Here is a 13,532-nt window from a genome sequence, read left to right on the forward strand (position 1 = left end):
TTTCCTCTAGTGTCTTTACTCTTATTCCTTCTGTTGTCTTTCAGTTTTCCTAGAGACTTGAAATAGGAGCTAAGGCTTGCAATGCTTCTAACTGTAGTCCTATTACTATACGGGAGCCCTGCTGATGTGGTGGTTACAGTGCAGAGAGTGAAGTGTCTATAATACCAGGAGTAAGTCTCAGTCTTTAGTGAGCCTGAATTGGATATTTCTCTTCCCCTAGGTCAGTTAGGTTTTGTTAAAACCCCAGTAGTTTAGTCTCTGGCAACATCGTTTCCCTTGAGGGCAGACCTTACCAAGAACAGAATGTTCTGGGTATAAATCAGAAATACTCTTTCCTCCCCCAGGTCAATCTTCACAGTAAGAACCTAGTTGGGTTCCTGGAGGGAAAACTCAAGAAAGGTAGGAGAGTGGTTATGAGTCTTTCAATTTGGTGTTTGTCTTGGAAGACTGTAAAATTTTATTTTTCCTTCACCACCCAATTGCCAAAGGATCCCTCTCCCTTCGTTTCTGTCTTCCAGAAGCCTTGTGTTTAGAAGACTCTTTGATACGGTTTGGCTGTGTCCCCACCCAAGTCTCATCTTGAATTGAGCTCTCACAACTCCCATGTGTTGTGGGAGGGACCCAGTGGGAGGTAATTGAATCATGGGGGCGGGTCTTTCCTGTGCTGTTCTTGTGATAAGTAAGTAAGTCTAACGAAATCTGATGGTTTGAAAAGGGGAGTTCCCCTGCACAAACTCTCCTGCCTGCCACCATGTAAGACGTAACTTTGCTCCTCATTCACCTGCTGCCATGTAAAACATAACTTTACTCCTCATTCACCTTCCACCGTGATTGTGAGGCCTCCCAAGCCATACGGAACTGTAAGTCCATTAAGCCTCTTTATAAAGTCTTGGGCATGTCTTTATTAGCAGTGTGAGACACACAGTTGCTCCGGCCTATAAATGACACATAGTTTTAAGTCCGTTTCCTCAGTTCTCCTATGATTGGCCAGGGTTTTTTTGTTTTGTTTTTTTGCATTTTCAAATTAAGGGTAGATCAGTTAGAGGGTCTTGCTCCAGCTCTGTCTCAGGCCCCCCACCAGCTCTCCCTCTTTCTTGCAGTTTACCTCACAGAGCCTTGGGATGGGCATGTGTGGAACCGTGGTGCTGAGATTTCATGCTTTATCTCATTTTACTCATAGTTATTTTGCAATTTTGGCATTCTCTCTGTCTTAAAGGCAGTGTTGAAGGTATAGTTTTTTGTAGAAGATTCATTGTGGAGTTACTTCATAGCATTTAAGAGGAGATTTGGGGAGGTTGCTTACCACTCAGTGGCCATGGTTTTTAGTTACCTGGAAGTCTCCTCACCTTAGTTTTTGAAAATACTTTGGCTGGATATGCTTTTTTATTTATTTTATTTTATTTTATTTTATTTTTTGAGACAGAGTCTCTGTCACACAGGCTGGAGTGCCGTGGCATGATCTTGGTTCACTGCAACCTCCACCTCCCAGGTTCAAATGATTCTTGTGCCTCAGCCACCTGAGTAGCTAGGATTACAGGCATGCACCACCACACCCAGCTAATGTTTGTATTTTTAGTAGAGACGAGATTTCACCAGGTTAGCCAGGCTGGTCTCAAACTCCTGACCCCAGATGATCTGCCTGCCTCGGACTCCCAAAGTGCTGGGGTTACAGCGATGAGCCACCGCAACCAGCCTGGATATGCTTTAAAGAGGTCATATCTTTGTCTTCTGGCCCCCATTGTTTCTGACTAAAAGTTAGCATTATTCTTAACAATACCCCCTGTATGTAATGTGTTGTTTGTCAAACTGTTGAAAACTCAAGATAATTATCTAAAGGGCAGCCAGTGACAAACAACACATAAATGTATATGCTTTTATCTTGTTAACCTAATCATATGTCAGTTTAATTCTTGGGCCCAGCTAGGATCCTAAGATGATGTAGGTGAAATTTTGTTGCCCCTACAATATGGACATTAGTTTGCAAGTGTCTGTTTGAGTTCCTGCTTTCAATTCTCATGAACTTTCATAAATTGTTTTCTTCCTCATTTTCTCTTTTTGGGACTCCAGTTGTGCCACAGGACTCTTGAGATTCCTGTTTCATTCTTCTGATGTGTTTGTTTTCCAGTTTGTATGACTTCTACTGACATATCTTAAAGTTCACTAGCTCTTCTGTCCTTTTCATCTGTCGAATCCATTTAGTGACTCCTTAAAATTTAGATGTCTGAGGTCCTTAGGAAAACAGGTGCTTCCCCCCAGTGTAGCTTGGATTTGCTCTGAATGTGGCAGTCCCCTAAGCCAATAACACACTGCCTCCTGGCCTGCCCTGGCCACCCAGGGAGGAGTGAAGGGAGAGATAGGTATAGTGGTAATAAGCTTTGCTGTGCACAGCCTTGTGTAACGACTACAAAAGGCAATATGTTTTTCTGCTCCCATCCCCAAGCCTGATTTCTTCAAGATGCAGTAACTGACACCCTCACACATGCCCTCCCCTCTACCTCCCGTTATTCTGCCAAGAACCCTGTCTAAAGAACAAGGAAATCTCACAAAAGAAGATGTCTCAGGTACCCATTGGCAGCCATGACGTCATGACAAGTGGGTCTGGTGTCATTAAAAAGGTTGTCTTCAGCTGGGCAGGTGGCTCACGCTTATAATCCCAGCACTTTGAGAGGCCAAGGCAGGCGGATCACAAGGTCAGTAGATCAAGACCATCCTGGCTAACATGGTGAAATCCCATCTCTACTAAAAGTACAAAAAATTCGCCGGGCGTGGTGGCAGGCGCCTGTAGTCCCAGCTACTTGGGAGGCTGAGGCAGGAGAATGGCATGAACCCAGGAGGCGGAGCTTGCAGTGAGCGGAGATAGCGCCACTGCACTCCAGTCTGGGCAACAGAGCAAGACTCCGTCTCAAAAAAAAAGGTTGCCTTCAAACCACCTTCTGCTGCAAGCAGAACCCAATTGCATAGGAATCCAAGCTCCATGACAGAGAGACTGAGATTGAGCCTGGATGGCCGTTGGGGACCTCATGGCTTTGAAGACCCTGGACCCCTGTGTTGCTGGAGATGGTGTCCATGTCCTCACATGGTCTGTTCAGCCCTCTTTCTGACATGTGGAGAGGCAGCTGCTGCGGTTCAGCACAAACAAGATGTAGTGTGTCTCCAGGGTGGGAGCCTGCAAGTGGTGGACTCTGACTTTGACTTTAAGGACAGATTTATTCCTTAATGTTCTTCCTTATATGATTGGTTCTTCTGAGGGCCTCAGACTCCCTCTCCAATAGCCTTCTGCCCTCTCCCATTTTCACATTTTCATTTTCGAGCTTCCTTAGCTAAGTGGTTTTACTTTTGTTTGTTTGTTTGTTTGTTTGTTTTTTGGAGACAGGGTCTGGCTCTGTTGCCTAGGCTGGAGTGCAATGGCATGATCTCAGCTCACTGCAACTTCCACTTCCTGGGTTCAAGAGATTCTCCTGCCTCAGCCTCCAAAGTAGTTGGGATTACAAGTGTGCACCACCATACCAAGCTAATTTTTGTATTTTTAGTAGAGACAGTGTTTCACCATGTTGGCCAGGCTGGTCTCTAACTCCTGACCTCAAGTGATCCTACCACTTTGGCCTCAAGTGCTGGGATTACAGGTGTGAACCACCGCACCTGGCCTTACGTTCTTATTCTGTGCATATTGGCCATTGTGGGCATCATTCCTCACCTGAGTGAACACATCCATGAGTGAACATCCTGAGTGAACACATTCTTAATATTTGTGTCCTGGGACCTAGGTTTGGAGTTTGGAGTAGAGAGGCCAAGGGTTTGTAGTTAGGCAGTTTACTTCCAAAATATTTATGTATTGTGCTTTCTTCTTTATAAAAACCCTTGGGGGACTGTTAAGTGTGTGTCTAAGCATGGATTTGGGTTTTCTAGACCAGAGATCCCTAGTCCCTTTGAAACTGTGAGTGTGAGGGTATTGTGTTTCTTGAGAAGGTCTAAGAGTTGTTCTCAGTGTGGTTGCAGAGTATGTTGTACTTAGAGACCTCGTCAGAATGGATAACCCATTTGCTTCCATCACTTACGAAACAACGACTTTTAACAGCTACATTAAAATGCCACCGGTGTCATACTACATTCCCATAAATACTGGGAATTAACTGATGACTTTCTCGTCCAGGTATTCATAGGCTTTGGCAATGCAGCAGTACACAAAACAGATCACATTCATAGGATTCTTGACGTTAAACTTTGGAGCCAGAGTACAAGCAAATATATAAACACTAGGAAGAAAAGTAAATACTGGCAAGAATAAATGCTGTGAGGAAGAGTAAAGTTGAATAGGAGTATAGACAGATGGGATTGACCCATTAAATTTGTACAGTGTACAGCATATACTCATTTTTGGTCACTTTAGCTTTTTAGGAGACAAAATCATCACAGAAATTTTCAAGAGGCAGCTTTCCTGTATATTTCAGTTTCTCCTAAAACAGACAAGGGCTGGGAATCCTTACTGAGGAATCACCCAAGCATTTCTTTCTGTCATGACAAGAGCAATTTCTGTTTGCTCCATGAGACCCTGTTTCTCTCACTATATCTGGTTTTCAGGTTGCAAGATTTGAAAAATGCTTGTCAAAACTTGATGGTTATTTTTGTTTTTAAAGGCAGTTGGATCTGCATTTTCTTCCAGTCCACTCACTTCTATCTGGTTTGGCCTCCAAGATCTTAATCTTTTGCCCAAGAAAATCCTTCCATTTAAGCAACATGAGTTCCTTGATTTGTCTTTAACTAGCCCACTGCTACTTTTCTGAGTTCAGAATAAAAGCTGATTATTATTATTATTAATTATTATTATTTTGAGACAGAGTCCTGCTCTGTCACCCAGGCTGGAGTGCAGTAGCATTATCCCAGCTCACTGCAACCTCTGCCTCCTGGGCTCAAGCAATTCTCCTGCCTCAGCCTCCGGAGTAGCTGAGATTACAGGCACGCGCCATCACGCCCAGCTAATTTTTTTATATGTTTAGTAGAGACAGGGTTTTGCCATGTTGGCCAGGCTGGTCTCGAACTCCTGGCCTTAAGTGATCCGCCCACCTTGGCCTCCCAAAGTGCTGGGATTACCGGCGTGAGCCACCATGCCAAGCCTAAAAACTGATTGTTAACCTGATCTAGCTACTCCTCAAGAATCTAAATCAATCAATTTGCTTCCTAGAGACACAAGTTCCAGCCTTGGACCTTGACAGTTATTTTGACCTAACATTGGTGATAATTTTTCTCCACCTCATCCAAGAAGATGGTGGATTGGAGCTCTTTTCACATAGCTTCACCAGTCTTCCCAGCAACACTGGGGGATAGTCATTTATTTTCTGCATAGAAAGAGATAGATGCAAACAGTCAACTTACCAGCTGGAAACTGGGACCACTATCAATTTCTTACTGTGACATTCAGCCCTCGTTTCACCTCTTGACCCCTTTCATGCCTGCATCAACCAGTAGTTCTGTTGGGCTCAGAGCTCATGACAGAGGGGCTCACAGTCTTCCATTTGGCTTCCTGAAATCCCTTCCTTTCCCCCTTGCAGTGCTTCCATGCAGGACTTTGGGTGTGTAGTAAGGGCAATTTACATCCCTGAGTGAAAATGCTGAATGTTCAGCGAGACTTGGTCACTAGGCTCATTAGTGAAGAAATAGCAATTATTCACTGGGTGTTGCTGGTTTTGAAAAAAAAGAATGTGTACCCTAGAGGCCAGGCCCAAAGGGAAGAGCGTACTTTCTCTCAGCATTAAGTAAAATGCATTGAGTAAAATTTCTCTCAGCATTGAGTAAAATCGGCCATTTTTTAAATGAGCCTTGGGAATCCAGCATAACTATTCCCTCTATGCCCAATTTCTCCATCACAATAATGAATTCCATGTACAACCTAAGTGACCCATGACTGTTGGATCTCACTGCACTTCCCTGCCAATTCTCAGAATAGACAGAGTATCACACAGTTTCTGGAGGGAACTTCTAATTACAGGAACACAGTCTTCTTGTCTGAGTCTTGTTTTCAGTTCTTGGAGCCTCTCCAGCAGGGACCATCTCTGTCTTGTGTAACATTTGGGTAACATCCAATCCACTCAGGAATTCTTCCCTGCTAGGGAACCTACTATATACACCCAATGAATATCAGCTAACTGCCCTCCACTTTTAATTAGGTTTTGGGAAGAAAGATCAATAAGACATAGTCCTGCCTTTAAGGGAGTAAAGGTCTAGGAGAAGAGGGATATCAACAGTAAATAGGATACCTATTATGGCAGGTGAATCCATTTGGGAGGCCCCAAATGGGGAGGATGTTGAACTTGGACCATAAAGAAAATCTAAGTAGAAGAAATGATACAAGCTAAGTGTAGAAGGCTTAGTAAGAGTTCAGGAGTAGAATCAAATAAGCATGCTAATCCTGAGTGCAAAGGCGCAGGAAAAAATGACAGTATGTTACATTCTGTAGATAAAAGACAATCTTTGGAGTAGGAGGCAGGCTTGAAGGGTAATATGGGACAGATTGTAGAACACACACATATCCTTTTTCTTTTCTTTTTTTTTTTTTTTAAGACAGTCTCATTCTGTCGCCCAGATTGGAGTGCAGTGGCATGATCATAGCTCTCTGCAACCTCAACCTCCTGGGCTTAAGCAATCCTCCAACCTCAGCCTCTCAAGTACTTGGACTATATGCACACGCCACCATGCCTGACTAATTCTGTTTTTTATTTTTGTAGAGACAGGGTCTTATTATGTGGCCCAGGCTAGTCTCAAACTCCTGGGCTCAAGCAATCCTCCCACCTCAGCCTCCCAAAGTGCTGGGATTAGTCATGAGCCACTGTGCCTAGCCCACACACATACATCAATATGTTAGTCTATCAGTTTCAATTTAAGTGTTAGTTGGAAATTGATGAAAATCAATTGACATTTGATGAAATTTGCAGTTGAGCAAAGTAACTGGTTCCCAATTGGGGAACAGAATGAAGGGTCCTGTTTCTATGAGGTTTTGTTTCATAGCCACCCTAAACATAGTAGTTTAAAACAACCACCAGACTGGGCTCAGTGGCTCATGCCTATAATCCCACCATTTTTGGAGGCCAGGCGTGAGGATCACTTGAGTCCAGGAGTTCAAGACCAGCCTGGGCAACATGGCAAAACCCTGCCTCTCAAACAACAACAACACCCCACCACCATTTATTTAGGGTTTGTTGCTTGACATTTTAGGCTGTGCTTGGCCTGAGAGTTCTCTTGACTGGCTTCTGCAGTCAGTTTCTAGGTAGGATGGGGTTTATTGTTCTTCACTCAATGTCTCATTCCCCAGCCATCCAGGTTAGGCCTGTTCACACATTGCTGGAGGGTACCATTGTATTGGGTTTGCCTACACCCCATCAGCCAGTGCAATCATGGGTGAGCCCAAGGTGAAAGGGCCCTCAGCTACATGGAAGGGGCTTGGATATAGGAAAGAAAAGACACAGTGGCCATTCTTTTCTGCAGTTGGCCACAAGGCCAGTGTATTATTGCAAGAATCTAAGTAAGGGGAACAGCTTTATTGAGATATGATTAACATGTGGGAAATTCGCATTTTTAAAGTATACAACCTGATAAATTTCAGCCTATGTATACACCTATGAAGCCATTTTGAAAATCAAGATTGTGAACCATTGGCCAGGCACGATGGTGTGTGTTCATAATCCCAGCTACTCAGGAGGCTGAGGTGGGAGGGTCACTTGAGCTCATGAATTCAAGACCAGCCTGGGCAACATAGCAAGACTCCATCTAAAAAAAAAGTGAAACCCCCAAAATTTCCTAATGCTCCTTTATGTTAACAATTAATATAAACAATAATAATAATTTTCCCCATTCCTTCTCCAGGCAACCAATGGGAGAGGATCACACTTCTCCCAGTGGCTCATTCCATTATTGACAGCCATAACCATGTTTTCCTGTAAAGAATCGAAGCCTGACTTCCAACCACTGCTTTCCTTTCCCTGTTCTTCTCCTCCCCTCTCCCCCAATCCTTTTCTCACCACCAACGTAGTACACTGTGGAGCCTCTCACAGTGGAGGTCTTATTGTGCCCTTAGTGGAAGGTGTGGAGCTGTAGAGATGTGGGCAGGCATTCAATTAGAGTCCTTCCTGTTTCATTGGAAACTACACATGGAAAGAGCCACACAGAGCATCCTAGAGATGGAAACAGAACATTGCACACAGGTGGAAGAAAATTTGGTTTATGATTCTGGGAGGCTGAACATGAAATCATGCCAGCAGACCAAAGCAGCTTATTTTATGAGACTGAAATTCTTTATAGAGATACTCAGATCCTAGGAATAAACAGCTCAAGTTTAAAAGGTCTTGAAACCATAAATCTCACTAATTATCTTGGTTTTGTCTTTATGGCTGGTACACAGCAAATCCTGCCAGAGCTACTCAGCAGCCCTAGGCTTCTGCCCCTTTAGATATCAAGGTGTGCAGGTGAAAGCACAGCATTTTCAAGACACCTGAGGGCCACCACTCATTTGTTTTTAGAGACATTAGACCTTCTACTTTACATATATATATATATATCTTTTGGCAGATGCTACTGTGTGGAAGATCCTGAAGATATTTGCTTGGAGGTGTTGGAGATAGGAGTTGTCCACAGATGGTATCCTATCTGGTTAATTGATAGAAGTCTCCTCCTTTCTGCAGAACAGTATGACCCAGAATTGGAGGACAGTAGCCTTTGCTCCTGTGTTTCTCTTCCTGGGCTGGTCTTCCATATTTGGAGTGGGATTTATAGTTTACAGTGAAGTTAGGAGATGGTCCTGTCTGATACAGTTTGGCTGTGTCCCCATTCAAATCTCATCTTGAATTCTGGTTCCCATAATCCCCATGTGTAGTGGGAGGGACCTGGTTGGAGGTAATTGAATCTTGGGGGCGGGTTTTTGCCATGCTGTTCTTGTGATAGTAAATAAGCCTCAAGAGATCTGATGGTTTTATAAAGGGCAGTTCCTCTGCACACGCTCTCTTGCCTGCAGCCATGTAAGACGTGCCTTTGCTCCTCCTTCACCTTCCACCATGATTGTGGAGCCTCCCCTGCCACGTGGAACTGTGAGTCCATTAAACCTCTCTTTCTTTATAAATTACCCAGTCGTGGATATATCTTTATTAGCAGTGTGAGAATGGACTAATACACTGTCCTGGATAGAGTTGAGTTTGGCCAGTTGATGGAACTATGTAGTGGGAGACTCCACATCCCTAAATAAAGGCCATGGAGACTCAGCCAACTTCATGCAGACATACTCCTCAGTCCTTCAGCTGGTAGAAGGAATTGCAACCTATAGGCTGCTGGAACCTACTTCCTGCACCAGACCTAAGGAGTACGGAACTCCTCCAAGAAGACGGGAGGTTAGCAGGAGGAAAGACACGTATCTTTCCCTCAAACAGTCCCCAAAGCAGAATTTATGGGAAAGTCTTGCCTTAAAGATCAGCCAGTGGACATTTTTTAGATAATATAGTGACAAGTCAGTGATTTCCATGAATCACTTTGTGTTGCTATTTCTCTTTTTGCAAAATGGAGATAACAGTGGGACCCACCCCATCCAGTTTGGATTTGTGTCCCTTCTAAATCTCATGTTGAAATGTAATCCCCAATGTTGGAGGTATGGCCTGGTGAGAGGTGTTTGGGTCATGGGGGCAGATGGTCCCTTATGGTTTGGTGCTGTCCTTGCAATAGTGAGTTGCAAGATCTGGTTGTTTGAAAATGTGTGGCACCTCCCCTGACCCTCTTTTGTTCCTGCTTTCACCATGAGCCGTGCCTGCTCCCCCTTCACCTTCTGCCATGAATAAAAGCTCCCTGGGGCCTCCCCAGAATCTGAGCAAATGCCAGCACCAGGCTTCCCATCAAGTCTGCAGAACCATGAGCCAATTAAACCTCTTTTCTTAGAAATTACCTAGTTTCAGATATTTATTTATAGCAATAATGGCCTAATACAATGCCACATAGGTAGCTGTGAAGATTAACTGAGTTAACATGTGTAAAACACTTAGAGTAATGGCCTAACATACTGAGCACAGAATGAATATTCAATTTAGCAAATATTTACTTAAAATCTCCCACACAGTAGCATCAGGGTTAAAAGCAGATATCAAGAACAAACAAGGGGCCGGGCACGGTGGCTCACACCTGTAATCCCAGCACTTTGGGAGGCTGAAGCGAGTGGATCATGAGATCAGGATAACAAGACCATCATGATGGGGTCATGAAACCCTGTCTCTACTAAAAATACAAAAAGTTATCTGGGCATGGTGGCAGGTGCCTGTAGTCCCAGCTATTTGGGAGGCTGAGGCAGGAGAATGGCTTGAACCCAGGAGGTGGAGCTTGCAGTGAGCCAAGATCGCGCCACTGCACTCTAGCCTGGGCGACAGAGCGAGACTCCATCTCAAAAACAACAACAACAACAACAACAACAAAAACAAACAAACGAACAAAAAAAAATAACAAACAAGGTTTCAGCCAGGCATGGTGGCTCATGCCTGTAATCCCAGCACTTTGGGAGACTGAGACGGGTGGATCACTTGAGCTCAACAGCTTAAGACCAGCCTGGCCAACATGGTGAAACCCCGTCTCTACTAAAAATGCAAAAATGAGTTGGGTGTGGTGGTGTGCACCTGTAATCCCAGCCACCTGGGACGCTGAGGCAGGAGAATCGCTTGGACCCAGGAGGTGGAGGCTGCAGTGAGCTGAGATCATGCCACTGCACTCCAGCCTGGGCAACAGAGCGAGACTCCATCTTAGAAAAGAATAAAGAACAGACAAGGAGGCCAGGCACGGTGGCTCTCGCCTGTGGTCCCAGCACTTTGGGAGGCTGAGACAGGTGGATCACGAGGTTACGAGATCGAGACCATACTGGCTAACACGGTGAAACCCCATCTCTACTAGAAATACAAAAAAATTAGCCGGGCGTGGTGGCGGGCACCTGTAGTCCCAGCTACTCGGGAGGCTGAGGCAGGAGAATGACATGAACCCGGGAGGCGGAGCTTGCAGTGAGCTGAGATAGCGCCACTGCACTCCAGCCTGGGCGACAGAGCAAGACTCTGTCTCAAAAAAAAAAAAAAAAAAAAAGAACACACAAGGTTTCTTGTCTTCTGGAGTTTTGAGATCAACCTAAAAATGTTTATCTGTTTATTCAGCAAATGTGCTTTGGTGTTTCTTCTACTCTGGACCTAAGGCCTCATTCTTCATGAAAAGACTCTCTTAACTAGAGGCCAGTATCTTAGGTCCACTCTGTTCTGGGCTGTAAGACATCCAGGGTCTTCCCCTCACTTTTTCCTGCATTTTCCTTTCCTTGACTGTTCTGGGTCATGGTAGATCAGTGACGCTCATCCATGGGCAACTTTGCCCCAAGGGGGACACTGACAATGTCTGGAGACTTCTTTGGTATCCATGACTTGACACTGGGGAGGTAAAAGGGGATTGCTAATGGGTTGAGGCCACATATGCTGCTAAATGTCCTACAGTGTACAGTTTTATAATTTTATAATGTATCATTTTACTATTTAACCGAGACAGGGTCTTCCTATGGTGCCCAGGCTGGTCTCAAACTCCTGGGCTCAAGTGATACTCCTGCTTTAGCCTTCCAAAGTGCTGGGATTAAAGGTGCACCTGGCCAATGTCTTACAATATACAGAACAGCATGCCCCATGAAGAATTATCTGTCAACAGTTCCCAGGTTGAGGAACTCTGTGATAGAATAACAGTTTCTGGACCAGTAATTAAGGGAAAGATAGAGGGTAGTTAGCTACTCCTTAAGGCTCATAGGATGATACTCTTCTGGTCCCATCTAGTTATACCCAGGCCACCAGGCCCAGGGGTTCCATAGAGTGGTTGGAAGCTAAGACCTTATTGCACTAAATAGAACCTTTTTTTTCTCTCCCAATAGCAATCAATTTGTACCTCACCTTTACTCACCTGCCAGAGAAGAATGTATCCAGACAGAGCTTCCAAGGGTTCAGGATCCAGCCAATAGATTTTCACATTTTTCTTTTAATGAGCTTTCCCAGTTTGAAAGGACCTGCCAATAGATGTGCCTCTTGGAACAAATTGAATAGTCAAGAAACACACTAGCCAATGTAAACAAAAAATAAAACTCTAAGCACCCCATCCATCTAAATGAACCCCTCCTTTTGGCCAAGGACATTCCAAAGTTAACTTGAAAAACTAGTCCAGGCCATGATGAAAAGTGGGGGTCAAACATGACTCATTATCCCTCCTCCCTTTGGAATTCATTATACCCTTCTCTCATTGGAAAATATCTTCAATATTCCTGCTAACATCACAGTGGGTGTGCACCCTGTGATATTATGCAGAATACATCTCTGATATTCCTGCTAATATCACAGTGTGTGTACCCCCTGTGATATTATGCAAGATATATCTTCAATATTCCTGCTAATATCACAATGGGTGTACATCCTGTGATATTTTGCAGAATATATTTTCGATATTTCTGCTAATATCACAGTGGGTGTACACCCTGTGATATTATGCAAACTGTATCTTCGATTTTCCTGCTAATATCACAGTGGGTTTACACCCTGTGACATTACACAGAATATATCTTCGATATTCCTGCTAATATCACAGTGGGTGTATACAGTGTGTGTGCACCCTATGATATTATGCAGAATATATCTTTGATATTCATGCTAACGTCAGCTTGGGTGTACACCCCGTGACATTATCCAGAATATATCTTCAATATTCCTGCCAGTATTACAGTGGATGTACACCCTGCGATGTTATGCAGAATGTATCTTTGATATTCCTGCTAATATGACAATGGGTGTACACCCTGTGTGTGAACTCGGTGATATTATACAGAATGTATCTTCGATATTCCTGCTAATATCACAGTTTGTGTAAACCCTGTGATGTTAGGTAGAATATATCTTCGATATTCCTGCTAATATCACAGTGGATGTACACCCTCTGTGTACACCTTGTGATATTATGCAGAATATATCTTCGATACTCCTACTAATATTATAGGGGGTGCACACCCTGTGATATAATGCAGAATACACCTTTGATATTCCTGCTAACATCACAGTGGGTGCACAGCCTGTGATATTATGCAGAATACATCTCCAATATTCCTGCTAATATTACAGTGGATGTATACCCTGTGATATTATGCAGAATATGTCTTTGATATTTCTGCTAACATCACAGTGGATGTACACCCTGTGACATTATGCAGAATACATCTCTGATATTCCTGCTAACATCACAGTGGGTGTACACCCTCTGATATTGTGCAGAATATATTTCTGATATTCCTGCTAATATTACAGTGGATGTACACCCTTTGATATTATGCAGAATATATCTTTGATATTCCTCCTAATGGAACTGTGGATGTACACCCTGTGTGTATACTGAGTGATATTATGCAGAATATATTTTTGATATTCTTGCTAATATCATCCATATTCCTGCTAATATGGATGTATCATATCTGTAATATGCAGAATGTATCATCCATATTCCTGCTAATATCACAGTGGGTG

The 13,532-nt window shown here is 43.7% G+C and overlaps 1 long non-coding RNA gene across 1 annotated transcript in view; it reads right to left on the reverse strand.

Moving 5' to 3' along the window:
• Positions 1 to 6,526: 6,526 nt before the first annotated feature.
• LOC134730992 (uncharacterized) overlaps positions 6,527 to 13,532 on the reverse strand; it is a 30,839-nt gene continuing 23,833 nt past the window's right edge. The window contains exon 2 of the long non-coding RNA XR_010112989.1: positions 6,527 to 12,034. This is a non-coding gene — a long non-coding RNA (uncharacterized LOC134730992). The remainder of the gene's footprint in view (positions 12,035 to 13,532) is intronic.

This window comes from Pan paniscus, chromosome 7, assembly GCF_029289425.2.
Source record: "Pan paniscus chromosome 7, NHGRI_mPanPan1-v2.0_pri, whole genome shotgun sequence".
In the NCBI taxonomy this organism is placed as follows: domain Eukaryota; kingdom Metazoa; phylum Chordata; class Mammalia; order Primates; family Hominidae; genus Pan; species Pan paniscus.